The sequence below is a fragment of the Podarcis erhardii genome (assembly GCF_964252035.2).
Source record: "Podarcis erhardii genome assembly, chromosome: 4".
NCBI lineage: Eukaryota > Metazoa > Chordata > Lepidosauria > Squamata > Lacertidae > Podarcis > Podarcis erhardii.
Window position 1 is genome coordinate 79,553,682 of NC_138508.1, and position 27,319 is coordinate 79,581,000.

General features: G+C 41.5%; 1 protein-coding gene and 1 long non-coding RNA gene across 3 annotated transcripts in view; one reads left to right on the forward strand and one right to left on the reverse strand.

Annotated features, from left to right (window-relative positions):
- LOC309340277 overlaps positions 1–23,466 on the reverse strand; it is a 28,086-nt gene extending 4,620 nt beyond the window's left edge. Inside the window, exons 1-4 of one of the 2 annotated variants that reach the window (XR_014155920.1) lie at positions 23,448–23,466; positions 21,958–22,077; positions 15,457–15,563; positions 13,550–13,846 (exon numbers count right to left, since the gene is read on the reverse strand). This is a non-coding gene — a long non-coding RNA (uncharacterized lncRNA). Of the gene's footprint in view, positions 1–13,549; positions 13,847–15,456; positions 15,564–21,957; positions 22,078–23,447 lie in introns of those variants that run through there. The other variant, XR_014155919.1, reaches the window with a different exon arrangement.
- Positions 1–27,319, forward strand: part of SLC5A7 (solute carrier family 5 member 7) — a 456,597-nt gene that overhangs the window by 270,986 nt on the left and 158,292 nt on the right. The window lies entirely within an intron of this gene.

Below are 27,319 nucleotides of genomic sequence, written 5' to 3' on the forward strand. Positions count from 1 at the left end.
CCATTGTCAAAATCCTGCTCTTGGAAGTGGGCCAGTGGAGAGACACTTAGGCCCAGTGCAGTGCTCACAGTGTGGGGAGAGGGATTGGGGAGGGGGAAGAATTGGCATAGCTTTGTCTCAAATTACACCAGATTCAGTTTAGCTTGTGTGTTCCATTTACCATCGGCAACATATCTGCAGAAGGGCTGGTTTTGGATCTTTGAGATACGGGCAGGCACTCAGATAAACAGTTTCTGTTCCCTCCCAAGGTCTAATACAGTGGTACCTTGGGTTACAGACACCTCAGGTTACAGACGCTTCAGGTTAAAGACTCCGCTAACCCAGAAATAGGGACACGGGTGGCGCTGTGGGTTAAACCACAGAGCCTAGGACTTGCCGATCAGAAGGTCGGCGATTCGAATCCCCATGACAGGGTGAGCAAATGTGGTGGTCATGTAAGGTAGCAAAAGCTTTCTGGGAAATGATTTATAATGATTTGGAAAAAATGCTGAAGAGAACCTTTGTTTTTTAAAAAAAATCAGAAGTTTTTCTTTGAGGTATAATTGGGGGGAACATTATTGATTATTTGAAGATGTAAACAACTTAAAACATTAGCAAGATTGACATAAACACGTGCAGTAAGAAATAACTAAAAGGGAATACAAGGGGGAAATTAGTAAATAGGTTTAAACTGGATATGCAGTAGCAAAATATATCAAATAAATAACTGCAGAAGGAAGGGGAGGGGGGATTATGTAAAAAAAAAATTTTGTTAAAATATTTGTAAGACGAGAAAATGAAAAATGAAATTATTTTTTTAAAATAGTGACTTCAGTTATTGGAAGGAGAGGGAGAGGAAGCTGGCTGTTCAAACGACTTCGTTTCTCAGCTCCACAAACAACTTTGGCCTGGCTCAACTGTCTTTTCTCTCTAAGATGGGTTGGAGATGGGTGGCAAGGTATCAGTCATTTGACAAGAGAGTGTTTTCCTTCAAAGCTAAGCAGTAGCCTAGCTTTAAGGACCACCAGTCAGAAAACCTTCTATGTATGCCATTGTGAACCTAGACCTATCTTATTTATATCACATAAGGCACTTTTATTTCTATTCTTCTACACGTTTGGACTAATGAAATCTATAACTGATATTGATATGGATAATAAGACTGCTCTGTATTGTTTTGTCACATTTTGTGCTGCTTTTAAGTGTTATTATAACTATGTTATTAAAGGAAAAAGCTTCCTGTGTGGTTTGCAACCAATACAGGCAGGAAAACAGTATCATATACTGATATATGTATCTTGCTTACTTGCCTGTTGAGAAAATGCATTGCTGTTCTTCATGGGAGGAATAAAGACTCAGATACCTGGTCTTTTTATTGTGCTCATCAATTCTGGCTCATGACTTCAATAAATCATATCAGTCAGAAGTCTTCAAAATGGTGAGCTTGAAACAACCGATGAATCCTGGACTCATTCAAAAAGGAACCAATAAGAAATCTTTTGATTACTTCTGAGTCAGTGTGGCGTCCTTGGTCTATGCTGTGCCACGAACACAATTTATATGTGGATTGGAGAGGGCTAATCCCCAGTTCCCTTTAGCTCAGCAGTCAGTCTGACGTTTCATATCGGAATACACTGCTAATCAGCTAATGGACACATTCTCCAAAGTGCAGTGGGAGCCCTGCCAAATAACTTGTAAAACTGTTGGGTTTTTTAATAAATAAAAAAGAAGGGAAAAAAGAAACACACATAAACACAGGAGAAAAGGCCCAGCTTGAGAATTAAAGCATCTTTCATGCAGAGGAATTAATCCCCTCCTTTCAAATGTTTATGTCAATGATCAGATAATCAGACTCTTTGTTCTAAGCAACTGCTCTGATGCCAAATTGTTCAATCAATCACTTCTGCTTTGCTCACTGATGTTTATTGGTACTTTGAATGTGCCATTTCAATTAATGGGCTTGTGCTGAGACTAAAGGGAGTATTGGTGTGACTTTCCAGCTAGTTTCTGTGCTTTGATTCAAATGCTGGACTCTTTCACACATGCATGTTTATTCTTTGACGATGGGAGCATCAGTTGGTGATCTGCGTGATTAGTTGTAATATATTCACGTGTAAGGAAATCATGGAAGACTGAAGAACTAGGGCTGTGCTGCAGTGTCACTTTTATGAGTTTAATACTCTGCTACAGGGGATCTCTGTGCGCAAGCCCCTCATTTTGAATCCAGGCACCCACCTGATTATTTTGGGTCCGCACGTAGGTCCACGGGGATTCATATATTTTAATTTCCCACAAGGATGCTACAAGTGCATGGCTAGCTGCCTGTTCTGAAGTCAGTCCCCTGTGAGCCACAGCCAGCCAGTCAGCAAACACACTTGCAGCATGCTGGATGAGACTCCCCTGGCAAAAATGTATAAGACAAGTACAAATACCTGCTGGAAATGTAAAGAAAAAGAAGGTACCTTTCATCATATGTGGTGGACGTGTAAGATGGTAAAAGATTTATGAGAGATGATATACAATGAATTGAAAAAAATGTTTAAAATAACTTTTGTTGAAAAACCAGAAGCTTTTTTATTAGGAATTACAGGTACCGACATCCCAAAATCATCATCATCATCATCATCATCATCATCATTTATTGTTTATACCCCACCCATCTGGCTGGGCTTCACCAGCCACTCTGGGCGGCTTCCAACAGAATATTAAAATACAATAATCTATTAAACATTAAAAGCTTCCCTAAACACTGGCATGGACTTCCGGAGGCGGCGTGAACGGCAATGGCGGTCCTCTTCCTTCTGTGAAGGGGAAGCTCCGCGGAAAACGGGTCGTCCGCTACGGCGAAGCGGAGACCCGCGTTGAAAACCCACAGGCAGCAAGAGCCTGTGGTCCTGGGACTCGGCGGGCGCCAGAAGCGGCTCCCAAAACGAAGAAGGAACCCCGTAAGGGGCTCCGGAACGTAGAGGGGGTATCGCGGCGCTGTGAGTCGATCACTACTCCTGCGGAGTGAAGCCGCATAGCTGCTGTCGGTGAGTGCTGACCTTTCTTCCTGGAAAGATTTGACTCAAAGCAACAACCCGTGAGTAAGAGGGACTACAAAAATTCGAGCTTAAATTACTATTAAATTTGGCTGAAAGCGGAGAGATGCAAACAGGAAGTCCGTCTTTCCGCTGCTGCTTAAACATCAAAGCAAAAGATCTGAACGTTTGGAGCCTTTGAAGAGGCGTTAAAAGAAAGATTGATCTGTGCATCCATTGAAACTGCTTTTGTGTAAAGTAAGACTTAACTTAATTCCGTGATTTATCTGCTATATGGACTGTGCTAAACCTCTTCTTTTGGAACTACATTTCCTATTGAGAAACCCAGGTATTGGGACTGCCTGAACAATAGAACTGTCAGACTGCAGACATTGACACTTTGTAATTGGGACTGGCTACAATCTGAGTGTTTATGGACTTGATATTTTGAAACACCACTTTGGCACTTATCAGAGACAAAGTAATGCTTTTTAAACCAACTCTGCTAAATAGAATTTAACTGAAGGTTCCTGGAAACTAAATTGGATTTTATTGACTTTTACTGACTTGGCTTCTTCCCTTAAGACATTATGAGCTCCCTCCAGAGGATTTTGGATTAACAGATGTGACTTAACTTTACTTTCTCTTTCCTTTCTTCCTATTTGACTGTTTACTCTCTGGGCTGTTCTATTCCCATGGGAATAACTCAGCTTGACCTTGACTGTTAGATAAAATTGGTATGAGTGGTGCAAGAAAAAAAGACGCTAGAGTTAGAACCAGACAAACAACTTTAGCCTTAGCCTCACAGGCACGTAGATCTTCTGTGCCTACTCTGCCGCTGGCAGGGGAAGAAGAAACTGAGCAATTACAGGAGGAAGATATGGCTGCAGGAGCATTGGGTTCAACTCTAGAGAAAATCCTGGAAAAACTGGAAATTTTGGACAAGAAAGTAGATGAACAAACGGCCAAGATTGACCAAAATGCAGCCTCTTTAAACAAAATAACTGAACAAGTTGCTCTGAATGTACAAACAATTGGACAGTTATCTGAAGCCACCGCAGAAAATCGTAAATTGGCTGAGGCAACTAACCAAAAAGTTGAAAATTTAGAACAAGAGGTAAAGCCACTGCACAAACAAGTTGGTGAGCAACAGATGTATTTGTCTATGATAGAACTGCAGAATCGGGAAAATAACTTAAGATTGAGGTCGATACCAGAACTTGAACAAGGAAATTTAATTGAGTTCCTGACCAAATAATTTTCCAAATTTTGGCCTCTAGAAGAGGAAAAGGACTTTAAAATTGTGTCAGCCTTCAGACTTGGAAAGTTTGCTAAGAAAGATAAGCCCAGAGATTGTTTGATAACCCTGAGATCGAAGGAGGAAAGAGATAGAATACTAGGCCTGCACTACGATAAGTCATTGGACATTTTGGATAAAAGAGCTGAAATTTACAAAGACATCCCGAAACAGCTTCTGGACCTTAGATCCACCTATTTGGAATTGGTTAAATTGTTGAGGAGCAATTCAATTATCTTCAGGTGGGAATTTCCTCAGGGTCTATCCTTTACCTTTAGAGGGAAGAAGGTTAAAATTAAAACAGCTGAAGATAGAGACAAATTCTTGATTGCTTACGGAGAGGACCTTCAAAAAGGGATTGAAATACCTCCGAGGCCTGGAGCTTCAGTCGTACCCCCACCTGTGGAACCTGAAGATCCAGAGAAAAAGATACCACCACCAGAGCAATAACAGATTTATTCAGGATGTCTCTGCAACTTTTGAGCTGGAACATTAATGGATGCAACTCCCCGGAAAAAAGGAGGAGGATATTTCATATATTGAAAAAAGAACAATTGGACATTATTTGTTTGCAAGAAACACACGTGACTAGGCTCCACAGAAAAGTGTTAATAAATAAAAGATTAGGCCAAGAATTTATTTCTTCGGATAGAGTGAAGAAAAGAGGAGTGGTGATCTATGCAAAGGAGAGCCTGTCACCAAAATTTATGTTTAAAGATGAGCAAGGAAGAATTCTGGCAATTGAGATACAACATCAAGGAGAGAAGCTTTTAATATTAGGAATTTATGCACCAAATGAGGGGAAATCGGAATTTTATAAGAAGTTGCATGAGAGCATGCTGGACTATCTGGACTATGACAACATCATCATGATGGGAGATATGAATGGGGTGGTATCAACCAACATGGACAAGTCACAAAGCCAAAATGTAACAAAAGATGGCAGACTACCTAAGACTTTTTTCGAACTGACTGACAATATGGACTTGATTGACATTTGGAGGACAAAGAACCCCTTGGGAAGAGAAGGAACATTCTTTTCTGAAGCCCAACTGACATGGACAAGAATTGACCAAATATGGATATCTAGAGGTCTGGCACCTAAGATCAGAAAGGTGGAAATCTGCCCAAAGACCTGCTCCGACCATAATGCTGTAAAGATGGATATGAGACTACTACCAACCGGCTCCTTCAGATGGAAGATGAATGACAATTTGTTTCGAGATCAGGAGATTACTAAGAAGGCCCAAAAAGTTTTGAAAGACTATTTCGAGATAAATTTGAACACTACGGTGGAAAAAAGAATTATCTGGGACGCAAGCAAGGCCGTGATGAGGGGATTCTTGATACAACAGAACGCTGTAAAGAAAAGGATACAAAATGAGAAAAAAGACATGATTTTGGAGAAAATTAAAGAATGTGAGAAGAAATTAAGATCAAAACCGAAGTCACAGCCGATTCTGAGAGAAATTAAACTTTACCAAGCACAATATTCTAAATTGATAAACCAGGAAATAGAGTGGAAAGTTAAATTAATGAAACAAAGAACATTTGAATTGGCAAATAAATGTGGGAAACTGCTAGCATGGCAGTTGAAGAAGAGACAAAAAATGAACACAGTTACAAACTTAGAGATTGAAGGAAGAAATATACAGAACCCTATGGAGATTAGAAAGTGCTTCCAGAGATATTTCAAGCAACTGTATACTCAAGGGCCACAAGATGAGGTTGAGATACAACAATTTTTGATAAAGAATGGACTACCAAAATTGTCACAAGAAAACAGATCAATCCTGAATTGCAAAATAACACGACAAGAGATTGAACAAGCCATTCAGAACATGCAATTGGGCAAATCTCCAGAGCCAGATGGGCTTACCTCCAAGTATTATAAGACATTGAAAGACTATTTGATACAACCATTGATGGAGGTAGGCAATGAAATTTTGGAAGGGAAGAAGGCGCCGGAATCGTGGAAAGAGGCCTTCATCACATTGATACCCAAACTGGAAACGGAAAAGACACAACTCAAGAATTACCGTCCCATCTCCCTCTTAAATGTGGATTACAAAATATTTGCAGACATTTTAGCAAGTAGATTCAAAAAAGTTTTAAATGAAATAATTCACAAGGACCAGGCAGGCTTTCTCCCAGGCAGACATTTGTTTGCTAATACAATGAATATTATTGACATTTTGGAACTCTTACAAACAAACATTAATACAAGAGCGGTGTTAATTTTTATAGATGCGGAGAAGGCCTTTGACAATATTTCCTGGAAATTCATGAAGAAAAACTTGGAAGGGATGGGAGTGGGACGGGGTTTTGAAAATGGGATAGACGCAATTTATTCAGAACAAAAGGCCCAATTGATAGTCAACAATGTGGTTACAGAAGAGTTTAAAATTGAAAAAGGAACACGACAAGGCTGCCCTATTTCCCCATTGTTATTTATCTCGGTCCTGGAGGTGCTCTTGAATATGATCAGAGGAGACCAGTTGGTTGAAGGAATTCAGGTCGGAGCGAAACAGTACAAACTTAAAGCTTTCGCAGATGACCTAGTTTTGACTTTACAGGAGCCAGAATCTAGTACGAAAAGAGTATTACAATTGATTCAAGAGTTTGGTCGGGTGGCGGGATTTAAATTAAATAAGCAAAAAACTAAGGTATTGGAAAAAAACTTGACAGCTTCAGAGTCAGAAAGGTTTCGGAAAGAGACAGAGTTAAACGTGGTTAAAAAGGTAAAATACCTAGGGGTAAATATAACAGCAAAAAATTTGAGTCTATTTAAGGACAACTATGAGAAATGTTGGTCAGAAATTAAGAGAGACTTAGAAAGTTGGACAAGACTGAAGCTTTCCTTGTTAGGCCGAATTGCCGCTATAAAGATGAATGTATTGCCAAAAATGTTATTTTTGTTTCAAACTTTGCAGATTGTGGACAAAACAGAGTGCTTTCGGAAGTGGTAGAGAGATATCTCCAAATTTGTCTGGCAGGGCAAAAAGCTCAGAATTAAGTTTAAGATATTAACTGATGTGAAAGAAAGAGGGGGCTTCGCCCTGCCAGACTTAAGGTTGTACTATGAATCAGCAGCTTTCTGCTGGCTAAAAGATTGGCTGCTTCTCGAAGACACTGATGTATTAGATTTGGAAGGTTTTAATAATGCTTTTGGTTGGCATGCATATTTCTGGTATGACAAGGTTAAGATTAATAAGACTTTCAAGAACCATATTGTCAGGAAAGCAGTGTTTAATGTCTGGACAAAATACAAAGACTTACTGGAAAATAAAACTCCAAGGTGGCTTTCACCATTGGAAGCTAAGGCTTGGAAAAGACTCAATATGGAGGCCAAATGGCCGAAGTATTGGGAAATATTAGAAAAAGATGGAGATAACTGGAAATTGCAGAGTCAGGAGAAAATGAAAGATAAAGTGCGAGATTGGTTACATTACGGTCAGATTAAAGAAGTTTTTAAACTTGACAAAAAGTTAGGATTCCAGGTGGAAAAATCGAAGCTAGAAACGGAACTTTTAGAGCCTAAGACTAAGGTACTTTCAAGAATGTATAACTTGCTGTTAAAATGGAATACACAAGATGAAACGGTTAAATCGGCTATGATAAAGTGGGCACAGGATATTGGACATAACATCATGTTTGAGGACTGGGAGCGGTTGTGGACTAGTGGGCTGAATTTTACTGCATGTAATGCTTTGAAAGAAAATGTCATGAAAATGATATATAGATGGTATATGACCCCAGTCAAACTTGCAAAAGTATACCACTTGTCTGATAATAAATGTTGGAAGTGTAAAGAAAATGAAGGAACATTCTTTCACCTCTGGTGGACTTGCCCAAGAGTGAAGGCTTTTTGGGAAATGATATATAATGAGCTGAAAAAGGTATTTAAGTATACCTTTCCTAAGAAACCAGAGGCCTTCCTTCTGGGTATTGTCGGCCAGATGGTGTTAAAGAAGGATCGAACATTTTTTATGTATGCAACAACAGCAGCAAGGATACTCGTCGCTAAGAACTGGAAAACTCAAGATTTACCCACACTGGAAGAATGGCAGACGCAACTGATAGACTATATGGAACTGGCTGAGATGACTGGCAGAATCCGAGACCTGGGAGAAGAGACAGTGGAAGAAGATTGGAAGAAATTCAAGATTTATTTACAAAAATATTGTAAATTGTATGAATGTTAAGAAGGATGCGAGAGTGAAAATAATTTTGGCACCATTAAGTTAGATGAAGAGAAATATGAAGATAAGTTAAATTTAAGAAAAGATAAAGTTTTGGAAATTTTAGGTTATATTTAAACTTTTAAGATCTGAATAAAGGATATTTAAATTAGAGATATAACATTGGAAAATTAGATAATAAGAATAGAAATAAGGGGATAAATTTGCTGGATAAAAATTTATAATCAGGAATGCAGGAGCGGGAGATGTGAGGGAGTCCAAGAAGTTAAGAAAACTATGTTAAGAGATGTGTTATATTGTATTGTCTTTTTGGTATTGTAATTAAAATTAAAATTGTTAATAAATATTATTTTTTTAAAAAAATAAAAGCTTCCCTAAACAGGGCTGCCTTCAGATGTCTTCTAAAAGTCTGGCAGTTGTTTTTCTCTTTGACATCTGGTGGGAGGGCATTCCACAGGTGGGTGCCACTACTGTAACTTGGCTTCTCGCAGGGAGGGAACCACCAGAAGGCCCTCAGCGCTGGACCTCAGTGTCCTGGCAGAACGATGGGGGTGGAGATGCTCCTTCAGGTATACGGGACTGTGGCCGTTTAGGGCTTTAAAGGTCAGCACCAACACTTTGAATTGTGCTCGGAAGCGTACTGGGAAAATACCAGAAAAGACTCTGTATATATGGAAAAACAGCTGCCCAGTTGTTATTAGCCCAGAGATGGAAAGAAGACAAAGTCCCAACCAGAGAAGAATGGCAAACTAAGCTGATTCACTATCAAAAAAAAATGTTTTTCAAAAAAAGGGGGGGGAGAATGAGACTCCCCTTGCTACCACATACTGCTTTCTGGTAACTTTGGGGGTTCCTGTTTCCCATTCCTGCAATAACAGCTAGCTCGTCCTACTACCAGGCCGCTTTGCTGTCTTCTGTTGTGACCTACTGATATTGATAATACGTCTTTAATTGTCTCACAATATACCTTTGGCTCTGTGTTGGATGACTTATCATCATCGGCAAATAAGGCAGTCACCCTTTTAAAGGATCAAGGCAAGCATGGGAGGTGAGTCAGTCAAAGAAGCCTCATTACTTAAAGAGTCTTGATGGGAGCTTTGATTTTAGTACTTCTGTTCCAGACTGACATTGGCAAAGGAGGAGGCTCATTAGTTCGGCTCTTTTTATTTTTCAATATGTCAAATAATTATTACCAGGATGTTATTAATAACAACGAAAAAGGAAAGAGAGCCTCCTTTGGGTATCATAAGCTTAAAAAGAAATAAACGCTGCTGGTTTCCAATTAAAAATTTAAGAATATAATTAAAATACATACTGCTATTTTTAAAAATTATGAATAACTTATGGCACAGTTAGGCTTTTGCCAGAACACTGTCTTCAAAATATTTAGAAAACTTTTCTCTGAGAGTAATCTGCCATTAGTTCAGTTTTGGTTTCTCTCCTACAAAAATATTTAACTATCTTAGTACATTGTGTAATGTGCAAAAGCCCACTCTGGGTTTTTCCAAAAGTTCTAGCAAACCAGAATCTGGAGCATTTCCAGTCCAGGTTTAACTTAGGACTCAGGACTCCCCCACTCTTTATAAGCCTCACTCTAAGTACTGATTAATTCTAAAGTTTTGTGTCATCTGCAATTTGGATACAGTTTCCCTCCACCTCTGCTCTTAAGCCATCAGTAAAAAAAAAAAGTTGAAGAGTACCAGATCAGGACACAGTCCAATGGCACCCCACTGCAGCTTCCCTCCAGTTTGATGAGGCACCATGTATTAGCACTATTCAATTATGGTTTTCTAGCCTCCTCCGAATCCACTATCATCTAACCCTCATTTAACCAGTTTGCTAACCAAACTATCATAGAAGGGACGCGGGTGGTGGTGTGGGTTAAACCACAGAGCCTAGGACTTGCCGATCAGAAGGTTGGTGGTTCGAATCCCCGCAACAGGGTAAGCTCCCGTTGCTCAGTCCCTGCTCCTGCCAACCTAGCAGTTCAAAAGCACATCAGAGTGCAAGTAGATAAATAGGTACTGCTCCGGCGGGAAGGTAAACGGCATTTCCGTGCGCTGCTCTGGTTCACCAGAAGGGGCTTAGTCATGCTGCCCACATGACCCGGAAGCTGTCTGCAGACAAACACCGGCTCCCTCGGCCTATAGAGCGAGATGAGCGCTGCAAACTATAATAGGGGACTTTGCCACATTTTTTACTGAAATCAAGATAAATTATGTCCACAGCATTCCTACAATCTACTATGTTAGGAACACAATTAAGAAAAAAAGATAATGACAGGACAATGCCACGCAGGCTCCTACTTATCATTGCATTATTATCGAGATACTTGCAATTTGACTCCTTTATGATCTCTTTTATTGTAATTTTTCCAGTACTGAAGTCAGACTGACTGACTTGCATTTTCTTAGATCTTCATTTCCACCCTTTTGAAGACTGGGACATTTGCCTGTCTCCAGTCCTGTTGCACCTCAAATATTCTCCAGGATTTCTTACATATGGTACACAGAGATTCTGAGAGTACACTTATCAGCAAATGCTTTTAGAACCTTTAGCACGTCAGCATATTCCCAGCTGACAAACAATAATATTACCACAACACAACTGCCCCTTCCTTAGAAAAGCATTCAGTCCAAATATGTAACATACTTCTCAACATTTCACAGGTGGAAGAGATACTCTTGTAGAGTGTGTGGTGAGCTGGCCAATCTTTGAGAGCTGCCACTAGTCAGTGTTACCATTTGATCCTTCATGTTACCATTTGATCCTTCCCAGGCCTCCAAATATGAACGGCTTAGAAATGTTGTATCTATAGAATGTTTCCAATAACCACTTCCAAAAGACAATCTTATTAGAATTCACATGAAGTCCAGGCATTATATTTTATTTTGTTTTTTAAAAAGCAACATTCTTATTCAAAAGACTTAATGCAATCCTTTCATACGAAGCCATTTAACAACATTCTTTTTCTAGAATTGTGGCCCACATACAAAGCAACTTAAAAAGAAATGCTTATGATGTGGTTTCCTAAGGAAAAAGAGAAAACCATGAGACATGTGCACACACCATCAGTGGCCAGTCAGGGACACTAATGTATGACCTGTGCCAATATATAACCAAGTCCTAATAAGCTGTGCGTTTTTATTATGTCATCATTGCAATAATTAGTCATAGGTGCAAGAATACAAGAAACCTTAATGCTGCCAACATAGGTCCTGCATTTAAAAGACTTTGCATTTTTTTTTTGTAGAGTCTATAACATTTGGATAGCATCAGAGCTATCTTTTTTTCTCCTTCATATAAGCTCTTCATAAGTTTCTACAAGCAGGGAAGCCACAATAGGTATCAGTTATTGCAGCAGCTATATTGAAAAGGAAATTAGTATATCTCAGAAATAACGGAAGCCTGATGTAATGAAAACTGATGTGCCGTAAGTGCAACGAATATGAAAAACTACTGACTTTTGAAGCATTTCCAGGCTGCTGCAAAGCTCTTGCACTCTTGCAACGTTGTCTTACGTTAGGGTGGAACTAAACGTTATGGCTGACATGAGGCTTCTGCCCTCTCCCCCGGGTTATGTTAAGGATCACTTTCCCTGTGTCGCGCGGCATCGTCACAGTGTGCAGTTCCCTTGCCCTGACTCTCACTACCACTTTGGGTGGTGGAGATATCCACAGTGTGATGGAATCACACCATGGGCAAGGGGAACAAGCTGATTCTACATGTTACAGTGGTACCTCAGGTTAAGAACTTAATTCGTTCTGGAGGTCCGTTCTTAACCTGAAACTGTTCTTAACCTGAGGTACCACTTTAGCTAATGGGGCCTCCCACTGCCACCGGCGCACAAGTTCTGTTCTCATCCTGAAGCAAAGTTCTTAACTCAAGGTACTATTTCTGGGTTAGCGGAGTCTGTAACCTGAAGCGTCTGTAACCCGGGGTACCACTGTATGGAGGAGAAGGGAAAAGGTGACTTTCAGTGGTGGACCCACTTCATGAATCATGTGTCATTCCATCGTCAATGCGTGCTTCTTCTTGGAGATCTGGAAGGTCACCTCTGCATGCAAAACAGCTATTTTTGGTGTGTCTTCTGTGGTTGGCGAGGACCTCTTAGTCCCATGGTAGAGCATCTGCTTTGTGTGCAGATGGTCCCACATTCAACCCCTCACATCTCCACCTAAAACAGCAAGGCTGAAATAGACATCTGCTTGAGCCTCTGAGGAACCGTTGCCACTCAGAGTAGGGCTAGCTCAGGGCTGGGGGACCTCAGGGCCCGAGCAGAATGTTGCCCTCCCCTGGCCTCTCTATGTGGCCCTCAGAACTCTCTCTAGGCTATGCCCTCTTCCCAGGCCACATTCCACACTAGCCCTACTGTGCTGTCTCCTCATATGCCTTTTCGTTGCTGGAATGTGTCCCTGAGATATGGCAATGCTTCTTCCTTGCATGGATGGAAGATGGAAAAGGCTGTGAGTGTGAAGAAACCTCTGGTTTGTGAGTGGCTGGAATGTAAACTACCATATAAAGGTAAGAGTCACATCCACCCACGTTTGTATGTGGGCCCTGGAAGCTTCTCCCATGAAGGAATGTAGCTCTCAGGCTGGGCTAGACGCTCCTGGGCTAGACGAATAAATATTATGACCTGATGCAAGAAGTTTTTGTGCAAGAGAAATGCAGCTCCCCCTCTCCAGGAGCTTCTCAGCATCTTTTGCGCAACTTTTGTCCAAATGGCTTGGGTGATGAGCTGCGCATTCATCTAAGCATTATATTATTATTTTTAAAAAATCTGTCCATGGCCCTCTGCACTATGGCTGCTTATTATCTCTCTTTTTCATCAGTTACTACATCAATTGCAATCTGTCGTCTATAAGAACACAGAATTAATAGGTCTTTCTGCCATGCAACCCCGGCCATTAACAAGGGGCAGGAGCCCCAACAGAAAAAGTCCCTATACCATTCTTTATTTTTCTAAGGAGGCAATTACATTCTGTACAATGGGAACAAATTGACAATAGCAGAACACTTTGGTTTCAGCAGCAGTAGCTCCTAAATAAGGATGTGTCAACTGCTCTATTTGCATGATATTTTTGTGTAAATGGTGCAATTTTTCAAGTACCGCCAAGTACACACCACTTAATTGGAATGTGCTTAATCAGTAAAGTCATTTAATTGGGACATCACTCAGGGATCCATTTTAAGCCCAGTGATAATTAATAGCAATGAGTGCTGGGTAATCGGGAGTGTAATTCTGTTTTCTGGAATGCTCTCCAAAGATTCAGTGCTCCTAACGTCTTTTCTGCCTCAATTACTGTTTGTTCTAGCAATTTACATCTCAAAGAACAGGTTTCAATCTGTTGAAGGATTGGAAAAAGGAAAAAAAAGGATGGATCAGTGACTGATCGATGACTGCTCCTATCTTCAGGACACGTGTATCTCATAGAGCAATCCAGTATTCAGCAAAGTCGTGGGGCAACTGTGGCTTGTTTGACTCCATATCCCATCAACCCCAGCCAGCATGGCAAACAGTCAAGGATGATGTGATTTGCAGTCCAGCAACACATGAAGAACCACAGATTCCCCACTTAACTATTTTAAACATAATACAGTGGTACCTTGGGTTACAGACGCTTCAGGTTACAGACTCCTCTAACCCAGAAATAGTATCTTGGGTTCAGAACTTTGCTTCAGGATGAGAACAGAAATCGTGCGGTGGCGGTGCAAGGCTCCATTAGCCAAAGTGGCACCTCAGGTTAAGAACAGTTTCAGGTTAAGAACGGACCTCCAGAATGAATTAAGTTCTTAACCCAAGGTACCACTGTATTTAAAGGCTATTCATCGCTCTCAGCCATGATGGCTATGCTCTGACTCCATGGCCCAAGGCAGTAGTGCTTCTGAATCTGAATTGCTGGAAGCCACAGGAGGAGGAGATGTTATTGTGCTTTGATCCTGCTTCCTGGGCTCCCACAGACATCTGGTTGGCCGTTGTGCAAGTAGGATGCTGGACTGGCTAGGCCATTGGCTTGATCCAGCAGGCTCTTCTGAGGTTGTCGTATCTGAGTCCAGGGTTCCATTGTATGACTTGCTACTGGAAAATGTATACACACGAAGATTAGTCTTAAACATAGAAGTACATTTCACTGGGGCTAAAGGCCCTTGTGTCACCAAGCAATGCAGCCCAACACAATCGTTTTCATAAAAGAACATCTGGAGTGAGGATATGAGAGCACAATTTTAAGTTTTAAAAATAATATATTACATTTACAACTCCAAGAGTATTCAGTACTTTGTCTTATCAAGATCCTGCTTATTTAACAAATTAATATTTCAGAAAGGATTATTTTTAAACCATCTAAACCATCTTCATATAAAATGCATTGTAAATTCAGATAACTGTCAGGAAGGAGGCAGCACAAAGCAACAAACTTCTGGGTTTTTCTTGGTACATTTCCAGATCTTCTTAAAAACACGAAGAACATTTTGTAAAAGATCTAAAAAAAAAAAATCTTGGAAGCTTTTGTTTCTAAAAACTGTCAGAACAGCTTGAAATGCGATCACTGAAGAAATTACCAGGGAAGAAATGATATCTGAAGGGCACATTTTACACAGCTTTCAAAGAAGAGACATAAAAACCCTTTTCAAAAGAATGCTTAATTTTTACACCTCCAGTTTTATAATGTGCATTGTGTCTACTGAAAAAGAAACACTTAGAGGCAGCTTGTATATAAATGACCTGGATTCAGTCATATACATGCATTCTGAGCTTGTAAAGAAAGGCAGGCGTTCATTTCTCTTAAATAAATCACATTAGTAGGTGTCACTGAAACATTACATAATTTGCCACTGTTATGGTACCTTATATGAAACCTTCATTCTGCCCCTTGCACTCCACTAAAACTGACCTTATGAAATTCAGTAATGACTTCCTTGTTGCCAAATCCAAAGGTATCAAATCGGTCCTTACCTTCTCAGATCTCTCATACAACTGTTCTGTCTCTCTTGCTCAGATCCCTTGGTTTCTATGATTTTGTCCTCAGCTAGTTGTCTTCCTTCAAAATGGCTCTTTGGTGTCTAAAATGATACCAAAGTCAATGATATGAAAAGCCACCAAGATATCCAGAAGAATCAACACTTCCTTCTCTCTCTTTTAATGCTTAGGTCATCCCACAAGGTGACCAAGGCAAGTTCAGAACAAAAACCTGAACTCCAGTTGGAATGGATCTTACAGAATCAGTTCCTTTCAAGAATGTATAGATTTGATCAGCAACTATGTATTTGACCACAAGAAGAGGACAGAGATGGAAAGAAGACAAAGTCCCAACCAGAGAAGAATGGCAAACCAAACTGATGGACTATGCCAAAATGGCAAAGCTGACTGGAAAACTCAGGAATCAAGAGGACAAAATTTTTACAAAAAAATGGGACAAATTTATAACTTACTTAAGAGACCAAAGTAAGCAGATGGAAACATTGGCAGGATTTTGACTTCACTTGTAGTGTAATAATTACCATGGGAAATATGGATTGGTATAATAGAGTTTGTAGAAAATGCAGTTTTAAATGTTTTAAATGGGACTCCAGGGAGGGGATGGGGGAAATTATGAGATTTGGAGGAATCTCTGTAAATGGATATGTATTTGTGTGCGTGTGAGAGAGAGAGAGAGTGTGTGTGTACACTTTGTATTGTAAAATCAAATAAAAATGTTTTTCAAAAAATAAATTAAATAACAGTCTATACTTACTAAAATCTTACAAGTCCAATAACAGCTTCTTGAGCTGAAGAACGAGATGAGAGATCATAGCTCCTTCAATTCATTCCATACTTGGCTTCCTAGTTTGAACAAGCCATAATTTGCTATTACTGTACATCTGAATCATCAAGCTATAGTTTGCATTTACTGTTCAAACCATAATTGGGAACCACATGTTAAGATGGGTTTCCATTTCTGGCTTTTAAGATCAGACCAAACCACAGTTTGCTAGTTCAAATTTGATGAATAACTAGGAAACAGGTGAGGTGGGTGAGATTCCTCCTCCTGAGAGGCTACAATACATACCTGGTAGCGCTGGTGGTTTTGTTGGTCAGAAAAATGCAGTCCCAGTCTACAAACTACAGTGAGAACTCTGGGAAAGTATTTAAGAAGACTGCATTGATTTGAGGCAGTTGCATTGGAACTAAGCAAGCTGTGCAAGAAGAGAAGATGATTGCTTCTTGAATCTTTAGAGGGAAAGAATTGAAGTCTGAAGGCAGAACTGTAGGGGTCAAGATGGGCCTGTTAGAAGTACCTTATAGGATTTTAGCCGGCATTGATTTTCTATCAGCTGCAGCACATTTGAAATATGGTCCTCTTCTTGCCGTTTTATTGCATTCATGCAAAGCTTGGGGAGACAGAAAATCCAAACTTTCTATTGAAATAAAAAACGATGTGAAGTGGTACCCAATCCCCAGCTGATTTCCACTATAATGCAGGTGTTTTTTGATAATATTGATGTTGATTTACAACACTAGGAAAAAACCAGGATGCTCTATTATCAAGGCAGGCTTCTTGGAAGAACAGAACTGCACAGAGGGTGTTTAACCGAAATGAAGACATGTTTTCTTCTTTTGAAAATAACACTGCCTTTGGGTGAGGACAATGAACAGCCTTGCTGCTTTAAAAAAAAAATCAGTTGAAAAATGATCTGGATAATTAAAAGCGGCAGGAGCTCAAGTTAACAGGGGGCAAGAAAATGCCAAGAAAACCTAATAAGTCAGAAGACAAAATGCAGGTGACATTGATGCTGTATGAATGCTCTATTGAGTAAATGTAATAACTGTGTCATTAGAAAATCAGGCTGTCCTGTTAGCAAATATCACCTGTATTTTGTGAAATGGTATGCTTTTAAAATGCATTTCAGATGTGACTTTAGCAGAGGTGAATGTGCTGCAATGCAGTTGTGTCCCATGTTTGGGTATGCACTTATTTTGCGTGCCCAGTTGCCCTTAGCCCACCACCCAGCACCATGTGAGAGAGCGAATGACTACTCACGGCATTATATCTGGTTAAAATTAGGCCACAACTTTATCGATTACAGATGTCAGGGACTTTGCCTTAGCTATTGTGCATCACCTGTATCAACCAGTATGCCTGCTGGTTAATTCACTAAGAGGTCGAGCCAATGGTGGCAGAGTCCTATGGCATACAGTGGTACCTCGGGTTAAGTACTTAATTCGTTCCAGAGGTCCATTCTTAACCTGAAACTGCTCTTAACCTGAAGCACCACTTTAGCTAATGGGGCCTCCTGCTGCCGCTACGCCGCCGGAGCACGATTTCTGTTCTGATCCTGAAGCAAAGTTCTTAACCTGAAGCAATATTTCTGGGTTAGCGGAGTCTGTAACCTGAAGCGTATGTAACCTGAAGCGTATGTAACCCAAGGTACCACTGTACATCAAATGGGCACTACCCTGCTCAATTCACCTTAGGAGGAGTGCTATGGGCCTCCCACCCCCCACCCCCCCACCCACCCCAAAAAATTGTATTCTGTTGCCCGGAAGCCAATTTAATGAATGAATCCCAGCTATGTCCAGGAAATTCTGGGTTTAGGGCAGCCCTAAATAAAAACCCAATGTCAGTGACGTTAACTCTTTATTCAAAGAAACAAAACAGCTCATTCCTAGTGGTCACAGCAACTCTTCCCAGTAGGTCTTGCTCTAGTTGTGAGGACTGGAGGCCTGCCTTACCACCACTCTCTAAGGCTCCTGCCCTGGTTCCTTCCCCAGCAGCCTAAGGCTCTGTTATCTTGTCTTTCATTGCTCTGCTCTCTTCATTACTCTGCTTGTTCTGGGAGACTGGGGTGGGGGGGGAGGGGACTGGTTGCAATAGGAGGGGATTCTTCAGCAGCCTGCCTCATCTCTGTCTCCTGGCCCCTCTCCTCTCCTGCATTTGAATCTGGACTGCCCTCTGCCCCAGCCTCTGTCTGCTCCCTAAACGCTGTTAACTCTTCAGCTTCAGACACTTCCAGACTGCTCCCTCTTCTCCCTCTGACCATCCATCGCCATCCTACCACCAACCCCCTGACTCTGAACCTCCTTCCCCTGGGGAATTCCCTCTGGGGTTCCCCGGCTGGTGCCTCCCAACACTCCTCCCGCATCCAGTCGGTCAGTCCATGACACAGACCAAATTGGAAGTTTCTCAGCTAGTGAGAGAGGCTGCCACATCTCCCGTCGGCTGAATGACTTGGCTTTTGGTTGTTGCAGCTGCGACTGAACCAAAGCAGAAGCTCAAATGGGGTGAGAGCCCATAAACTATCTTGTGGAGGGCAAAAACTCTGCTTGATGTTGCTGTCCTCATGCAGGAGCCCCCCTGTCTGTTCACCCTGAGCTCTGTGGTTGTTCTCCTCTGTTGCAGATCAGAACTGTGTGTTCCACACACCCTGCCATGCACCCCCTAAAACTGGCTAGCATTGAAGTACGATTCAAATCTATCACTAAAGTTGGCCCAGTCCAATTTCCATCTCTACCCTTACATGCCCCAAGCTGATTCATAATTTTTGCAAGGCTATTACACTAATGCCACCTCCAAAAGTCCGTAAAGGAGTGGCCATCAGTGGTCATCCCAGAAGCAAAAAACAGATGTAGTGCAGGCGGTATTCACTGTTCGGTTCATCACTACATGAGTCGTACTTGAAGAATTTTATAGTGTGAAGTGAAATCTACTGATGAGTTATATGCAGTAGCCTAGCAGAGACTGAGGCTAACAATGAAAATGTAGTAACCGCTGGGAGAAAAACCATGTCAGCTGCAGCTGCATCTGTCACACACAGCTTTGGTAGCATTGGCAGAAACAGGGGGGGGGGGGGGAGGGAATAAGTCAGCCTTCCTAAGCCATCTGGGCCAGGCATGTGTTTTACTGTAGCTGAATCTGATTGAAAATCAACAGTTATCTATGTCAAGCTCAACTGTAAAGGCAAGCAACAAAAAGGGCAATATATTCTTGCAACAGCCAACATATGAAAATCAAGAAGGAGGGAATGGAGCCAATTAAAAAAATATCGGTTCACTTTTCAGCCTCTGCAAAGACTTTTTTTTTTTTTTTTTTGCATTTAGTGGATGTGCACATCACAAGTCAGCTGCATGCAGCAGGCAGCCCAGGTGCCTCTCAGGAGTAACTATGAGATGGACAAGGTGGCTTTTCTTGCATAATGCATCACAGGCCCATCGTCAGCTTCCCATGTGGCAACAATGAGCCACACACACACACGACAAATCCCTTCGACAAAAAAATAATTCCAACTATGAAGACTGATTTCAGCCCAAAATGCACTTGCATGATTCAGGCAGGTGAAACCAAACTAAAATTCCCAGGGACAATAGGATCATGTGCACCGTCATTGCATGTGCACCAACAGTATGAGCGAGGAGAGAAGTCTTGGAAAACAGAGGAGCTGAAAAAATGCAAAGCCAATTCTAAAAGGAGCCACAGGGCATTTGCCTATCACTAGTTCCTGACCTGACTCACACAGATGGTGAGTCATTTCTCCCCCATTTTGATTTATGAAAAGCTACTGTAGGGTGGACTAATCAATTAGTTTCTGCTTTGTGCCACTTCCACATGTGTTCACCCATATGTCCATTTCATCACATTTCCGCATTAGTCTATTTATATTTTTTAATCTCCACACAAATTTGCATTTAATCCACATTTAAGCACGTATTTTGATAAAAGATTTTCAGAGTACACATTTCTAAACATAGTCCCTTCGCTTAATTGCCAAATAAGCATTTTAAAGACATTTTGGTATTGTCTGGAGGTGAGAATTTATACTGCAACACTCAGAGATGTGTGAAATTTGATGCACTGCAGCGTTCGGTTCTGCCCATTAGTCTGTGAGCTGCATCAATTTGTGTCAGAATTTACAAAGATCAAATTCCTCAAGCGAAGACAACTGTGGCCACATTTTAAAGCAGAGGTAGGCAATCTAAGGCCCAGGGGCTGGATACGGCCTAATTGCCTTCTAAATCCGGCCCACAGACCGTCCAGAAATCAGTGTGTTTTTATATGAGTAGAATGTGCGCTTTTATTTAAAATGCATCTCTGGGTTATTTGTGGGGCATAGGAATTCGTTCACCCCCCAAAAATAAATAAATATATATATATATATATAGTCCAGCCCACTACATGGTCTGAGGGACAGTGGACTGGCCCACGGCTGAAAAAGGTAGCTGCTGAGCCCAGATTTAAAGGTATCACACATAGTGTGGCGATGGGATACACTGCTTCACATCCATATCTTTCAGTTAGGAGTGCCTGAAAACTGAAACTCTATGCGCAAACTCCAAATCAGCACTTCCAAAGGAATTCTGAAGGAATCGACATGCTGTAGTACTTTAGGCTAAAGTGATCAAGGCAACATCAAGTTACAAGGCAGGAAAGGAGATATATTAGCCTTGTCTTCAGACTCAAATGGCAGAGTTGGCCGGGCTGCCAATGTTCTGTTTAGGGTCACTGCATAGAATAGCAATTTCTGAACTCTCCCCAATCAAAGGGTTAGTAGATACTGAGGAGGAAAAAAGAGAGAGAGAGAGAATTCATCCAAAGAATATTGATTTATGTTCCTTTTAATCCCATCATGGTATGTACTGTGCTCAGTAGTAAGCATTGGGGCATTATTAATTTATCAGTGCTACAGGCATTTACCATCACTGTTGTAACAGAGATCTAAACTGACATTGATGCGCATTTAGATCAAATTATGGCTGGTTCACACACAGCCTCTGCATGCACCCTTAGTGTAAACCTCTGGCATAGGTCTGCCTCTTAACCATGCCCAAAGTATAACTTATGATGTGAGTATAAGTGGAACACCTCCCCTATGAGGGAAGGTTATGATGTTTTATGCTTCTTAGTTTAGCGAAGGAGGAAATTAAGGGAGGGGATAGGATGCATGTATTTTTAAAATTGCATGATGTGGAGAAACTGAAGAGAGATGCTTTTCTCACTTTTTCATAATACTGGAGCCCAGGGTTATCCAGAGAAGCTGACTGTTGGAAGATTCACAACAGAGAGGAATCCATCTCCACACAGCAAAAAAGTTAACTCACCATTACAAATAGGACAAAACACTTTTATTGATCCCCCCCCCCCAATTTTACCTACAAATTAAAACAAATTCAATTTAAAAAATTCCAAAAATTGGTTTCCATCCTTGATGTGTCCAAAGTTGCCTCTTGTTCCTGCTTTATTTTCCTAGTTGTTCCTAACACACATTCCATTCAACTTATTTGTCCTTAACCACCAGCTATCCACTTGCCAATTCCTGCACGTAAAATATTTTAACATTTGCAATATCTACGAGGGAGGTTACTCCGCAAATTATCGATTCCACGACAAATCAGCAACTATCATTTCTGAAATAAATTCCTTTCCTTCCTTCTGCAGGTACGAAGCCCAAGAGTTCACTTTTGCTAGATGTTTTTTCTTCTCACCTGCGCAGTCCACTCTGTTGGAGGTTCTGTCCAGAGTTCGCCATGATAATATGTAGTGATGACCACCAACTTGGGTGGCTTTAAAAGAAGATCAGTTAAATTCATGGAGGATAATGACCACTGGTTGTAATAATAAGAACAAGTATAAGAACAATCTTATTATTTGTACCCCGCCCATCTGATTCAGTTGCTCCAGCCATTCTGGGTAGCTCCCAACATATATAAAAGCATCATAAAACATCAAACATTAAAACTGCCCTATACAGGGCTGCCTTCAGATGTCTTCTAAAGGTAGTGCTGTTATTTATCTCCTTCATATCTGATAGGAGGGCATTTCACATGGAGGGTACCATTACTGAGAAGGCCCTCTGCCTGGTTCCCTGTAATCTCACTTCTCTCAGTGAGGGAACTGCCAGAAGGCCCTCAGAGCTGGACCTCAGTGTCCGGGCTGAAAGATGGGGGTGGAGATGCTCCTTCAGGTATACAGGGTTGAGGCTGTTTAGGTTGTGATGGTCTACCTTCACTGTCTGAGGCAGGAGGCTTCTGAATACTGGTTGCTGGTAACCACAAACAGGTAGAGAGTTGTTTCACATAGGTCTCACCTGAGGGCTTCCCACATGCCTCTCGTTGGCCACTGCGAGAGCAGGATGCTGGATTAAAGAAACCCATGGTCTGATCAGGGCTTTCATGTTCTTCTTAGGCTGATACTCATAGGCTCTATGCCGCCTTCATCAAGTTACTACTAACCAGTGTAATTACATGAGCTGAGCATATAGGAGGCCCCACATTCAATCCTCAACTTCTCCATGTAGAGCTGGGAGAGGTTTCCATTCTGAAAACCCTGAGAGCCAGTGGAGAGAATATTGAGCCAGATGGCTTCATTCCCTGTGCATGCGTAAGCAATTGCATCTGTTACCAGAAATTGTTGAATTGGAAACAATTCCTGACACCTCTCCCCAACTTACTTTTCAGAAGACAGGTGAGCCTTCGGGGGACAGTTGAGTAAAACCGATTTACCAAGGAGACCTTAATCTTTCAAACTGAGGCCACAGATGGAACAAGCAAATCGTTTATAGAAAAGTGGGGGGTTGGGAGTTTGCTCAGCAAATTTTTCACTCTTGCCGTAAGAAAATTATTCATGTATGCTAGGCATTTGTCTTGTTAGCACTGTACCAAAAATAAACTTAAAGAAGCTGCATATTGTGCACTGTAGGTTGGATTATGTAGGTTAAAGGAATGGGGGGTGTGCGTGTGATATATTGATATACGAATCATCCTGCCTTCTCCTTGGAATTTATGACATTCTGGTTATTTGAAGCTGTATTTTTCTACTGCCTTACAAATAGTATGAACCAGTGACATATATTGGCCATGATGCTAAGGCTGCCCTTGTGATTATTGGCTTCCATTTCAAATAGAGCTGGGCCAGATTTTCTCACGAAAATCCTGGGGGAGGAGGATTGGGGCGGATGTTACATGAACCCCCTTACCTTATTCATGTGCTCTTCGTTGCCTGTTCTCAGCTTTGGGACCCTTTATAGATATGCAAAAAAGCATCATCATCTTGATGTGATCCCGGCCAATGGTGCAGCTGCCATGTCACGCAGCCCATCGGATCTCCTTATTTGATGACATCATAAAGCCAAATCAGAGTAAAGGCTGGATGCATTGCCTGTATTCTGAACAGGCTTCTTGATAATACCACAATAACAAAATCCGATCTGGTTAAAATCCGATCTGGCATCACAAAGCAAAGCCTGGGCATAACCAATGCTTCCTACCCTTCATTCTATAGGGAGCTTGTATTTTTACCCTATTCTACAGTCTCCACTCCAAAACTGATAAAAGGGAGGGAGAGAGAGGCAGAACATTTTGTACGGTGTGGTACTTTTAGTGAAAGAAGCCCACCCCAGTTCTAATAGGGCCACACACTGCTGTGGCTCAAATTCGTGAGGGGACCCTAAGACTTTGATGGGACAGGTGGGATGGTCTCACACTCTAAAACAGTTCTTCCCCAAGTATTTATTTAAGGGCATCAAAGTGACCCATAATATCAACTCTTCTTTCCCTAATCGAGTGGGGGATGAGGTTTGAAATCCTTTTCAACAACTTTCGTGGCTAAAAATGCTGGGATGTGGAGAATTTTATTCTTTCACAAATGTAGCAAAGGGTTTCAAAACAGCAGGGGGGGGGAAGGGACTGGTATTTCGGAATTTAAGAAGCTGTCAGGATTTTAATCACATTTGTACTTAAGGCCCATTTAAGCTTGAGGAGACATACCTCATCTGCCTTGGTTTCCAGCTAGCTTTATTTCCTTATAAATGTCAGTTGTGACCCTCTTTACTGGAGAGACTAATCAGGGATGTAGCCTCTAATGAAGATGATATTTTATTACCAGAGTTGTTTGACTTCATTAAGGCTGAGAGAAGGATGTCAGTTTCAATGAATGTGTCTTGCAGGGGGAAAATTGTTTTAAAATTCAACTTGAATCCTCTCTAATAGTGTGTTACAGAAATAATCTTATCTATGTGCTGGATAACATGGTAGTAATTCATGTGTACAACTTCTGCAGCAATGTAATCCCTTATGTTGACCTGCCACAACTTTATTTGACTTCAAAGATACTAGCCTGCTTCTAAACAATACAGAAGCTAATGTTGCATAATAATCAAAGCAAAGGCAGCCACCACGACCCATAAGGAAGATTCCAAAATCAACATTAAGGCAATACCTGTATTTGGCCAATGAATAGGATGTTAAATAGGACACAAGCTTCTGAGTTATTAAAAACTCTTCATCAGGCTAGATGGCAAATGAGATGGGAAGAAGGTAGGAAGAAGTTGGCTCGTGATGGAGTCATGCATGGAGTATCTATTTAGTCTTAAGAGGGATACATTCAAACAAGGCTTTGTTATTTATTTAATTAATCAAATAAATAAATAAATAAATTCATTACCTGCCCTTCACCCAAAGGCCCCAGGGCATTTTAAAAATAGAAAAGAACAATGCCACAACTCATAATATTTTTTTTAAGTGCCCCAAAACAACCAGAGTCATTTAAACCTTAAACAGAAGGGTAAACAATCAATTAGAATTCCCAGAAGCGTACGTTTCAAGAATGGTGCTGTGTAAATATCTAGTTGCAAAAATAGCTGCTGGGAGGAAGCATGAAGCCCAGAGAAACTCTAGATATTCTATGTTAACCTCAAAGAAGAAAGGATCCCGAACTTCTGAATTGTTCATGTTTATGCTCATTTCAGGGACGTGGGTGGCGCTGTGGGTTGAACCACAGAGCCTAGGACTTGCCGATCAGAAGGTCGGTGGTTCAAATCCCCGCGACGGGGTGAGCTCCCATTGCTCGGTCCCTGCTCCTGCCAACCTAGCAGTTCAAAAGCACGTCAAAGTACAAGTAGATAAATAGGTACCGCTCCGGCGGGAAGCTAAATGACGTTTCCGTGTGCTGCTCTGGTTCGCCAGAAGCGGCTTAGTCATGCTGGCCACATGACCAAAAAGCTGTACACTGGCTCCCTCGGCCAATAAAGCGAGATGAGCGCAGCAACCCCAGAGTCGGTCACGACTGGACCTAATGGTCAGGGGTCCCTTTACCTTTACCTTTATGCTCATTTCATTCATTTAATTTTTATGCCACTTTCCCACAACAGATCATGTTCAACGTGGCTTACAACACAGAAAATTGCAGCTTACCCATCCACCAACCCACTCCTGAGTCCATCCACCAGGCCTTCTTCCGCAACATCTATCTCCTCTTTCCCTTCCCTTTAAAATGCCACTTAATGGGCCACTGGTAACAACAGTAATTGTGGCATTGGCAGCCATGAAAGGAAGAAATGAGGGGAGTCTTCTCCTCACCTCTTCCCTCTCTGTGATTGCCCAATTGGCTGGATGCTGCTGCTACTGGCACCCAATAAGTGATATTTAATGGGGAGGGGAGGGAGGGAAGTTGTTTGGGTGAAGAATGGGTATTATTAGGATGACAGGCAAAGCAAATGATTGCCTTGGAAATAAGGCAACCTTTTCCCCAAGACTGTTTTTTTTATTTCTTTTTGAATAAAGCACCTTTCTAAATCAACACCCATCTTTTGGACATTTTCTTAGCCCTCTGGTGTCCTTTCCAAAATTAACATCACACGTAGGGTGCTTTTTTAAAATGTGTACTGTAATTCTCACTTGCACCTACTGGGACCCATTTTCTAACCTGAGAGTGCTTTCTTTATAGATCCGCATAGCCCTCTCGCTATTGACCTGTCATCTCGGCATGATTGAGTTCTGCAACACCCCTCCACTGCCCTCTTCCTCTCTTCACTGTCCTCCAGTCGGGGTAAGTTTCCAAGCCCATTCAACTTAACCGCATTAAATCAGAATGTCTTAACTGCTATAAACTTGTTCTGGTGTTTTGTCACATCCTGAGTTAAGAGCTCCTTGACATAAGCCATAAAATGCGGTAATTGTTTTTAAAAGAAAGTCGTCCCTCCCCCAAAGAACTGTCTCCCACATCGAGGTTAATAATGCTTTCCTATGTCAGCCGAACCTTTAATTGTGTCTATGTGGCTGTCTACAGTGTAAAGTTCATCAAATGTGATTTCCTCGTGCACCAAGAGCCCAGGGCATGTTGGAAAGGGCACCAAGTAAATCAAGGTTGTTGCCGACAAATGAATTCTGACACTCAGCATTTATCTCACTTATCACCAATATGCATGAGAAGTACTTAGATAAGTAACAGAGAGAGTAGGTGAGTGGGAGGAGAGGAGAAACATCTGCACTGATATCATCTGAACGAAAGGGTCGTCTCCTTAGAAGAGATGGAAAACTTGCTTCAGGCTGCTCAGGGTGACCTAAGATCCCAGCATCCTTTTAAGAACCGCCCCCTCAGTTTTGCTGCAGCTAGGAAATCCCAGAGGAGGCTGATGGGATAACATGTGACAGTTTTTGTATACAGATGCAGTACCTAGAAAGCGTGCAACCACACAAATACGCTGTGCTCATCTTGAAGCAGCATCAGTCCCTGCCAAAGCAACAGCATCAACCTTGCATTCACACACACCAAAAGCTGAGAAAGGTTGTTTTCTGCTGCTCCAGAGAAGCGGACACGGAGTAATGGATCCAAACTACAAGAAAGAAGATTCCACCTAAACATTAGGAAGAACTTTCTGACAGTAAGAGCTGTTCGACAGTGGAATTTGCTGCCAAGGAGTGTGGTGGAGTCTCCTTCTTTGGAGGTCTTTAAGCAGAGGCTTGACAACCATATGTCAGGAGTGCTCTGATGGTGTTTCCTGCTTGGCAGGGGGTTGGACTCAATGGCCCTTGTGGTCTCTTCCAACTCTATGATTCTATGATTCTATGA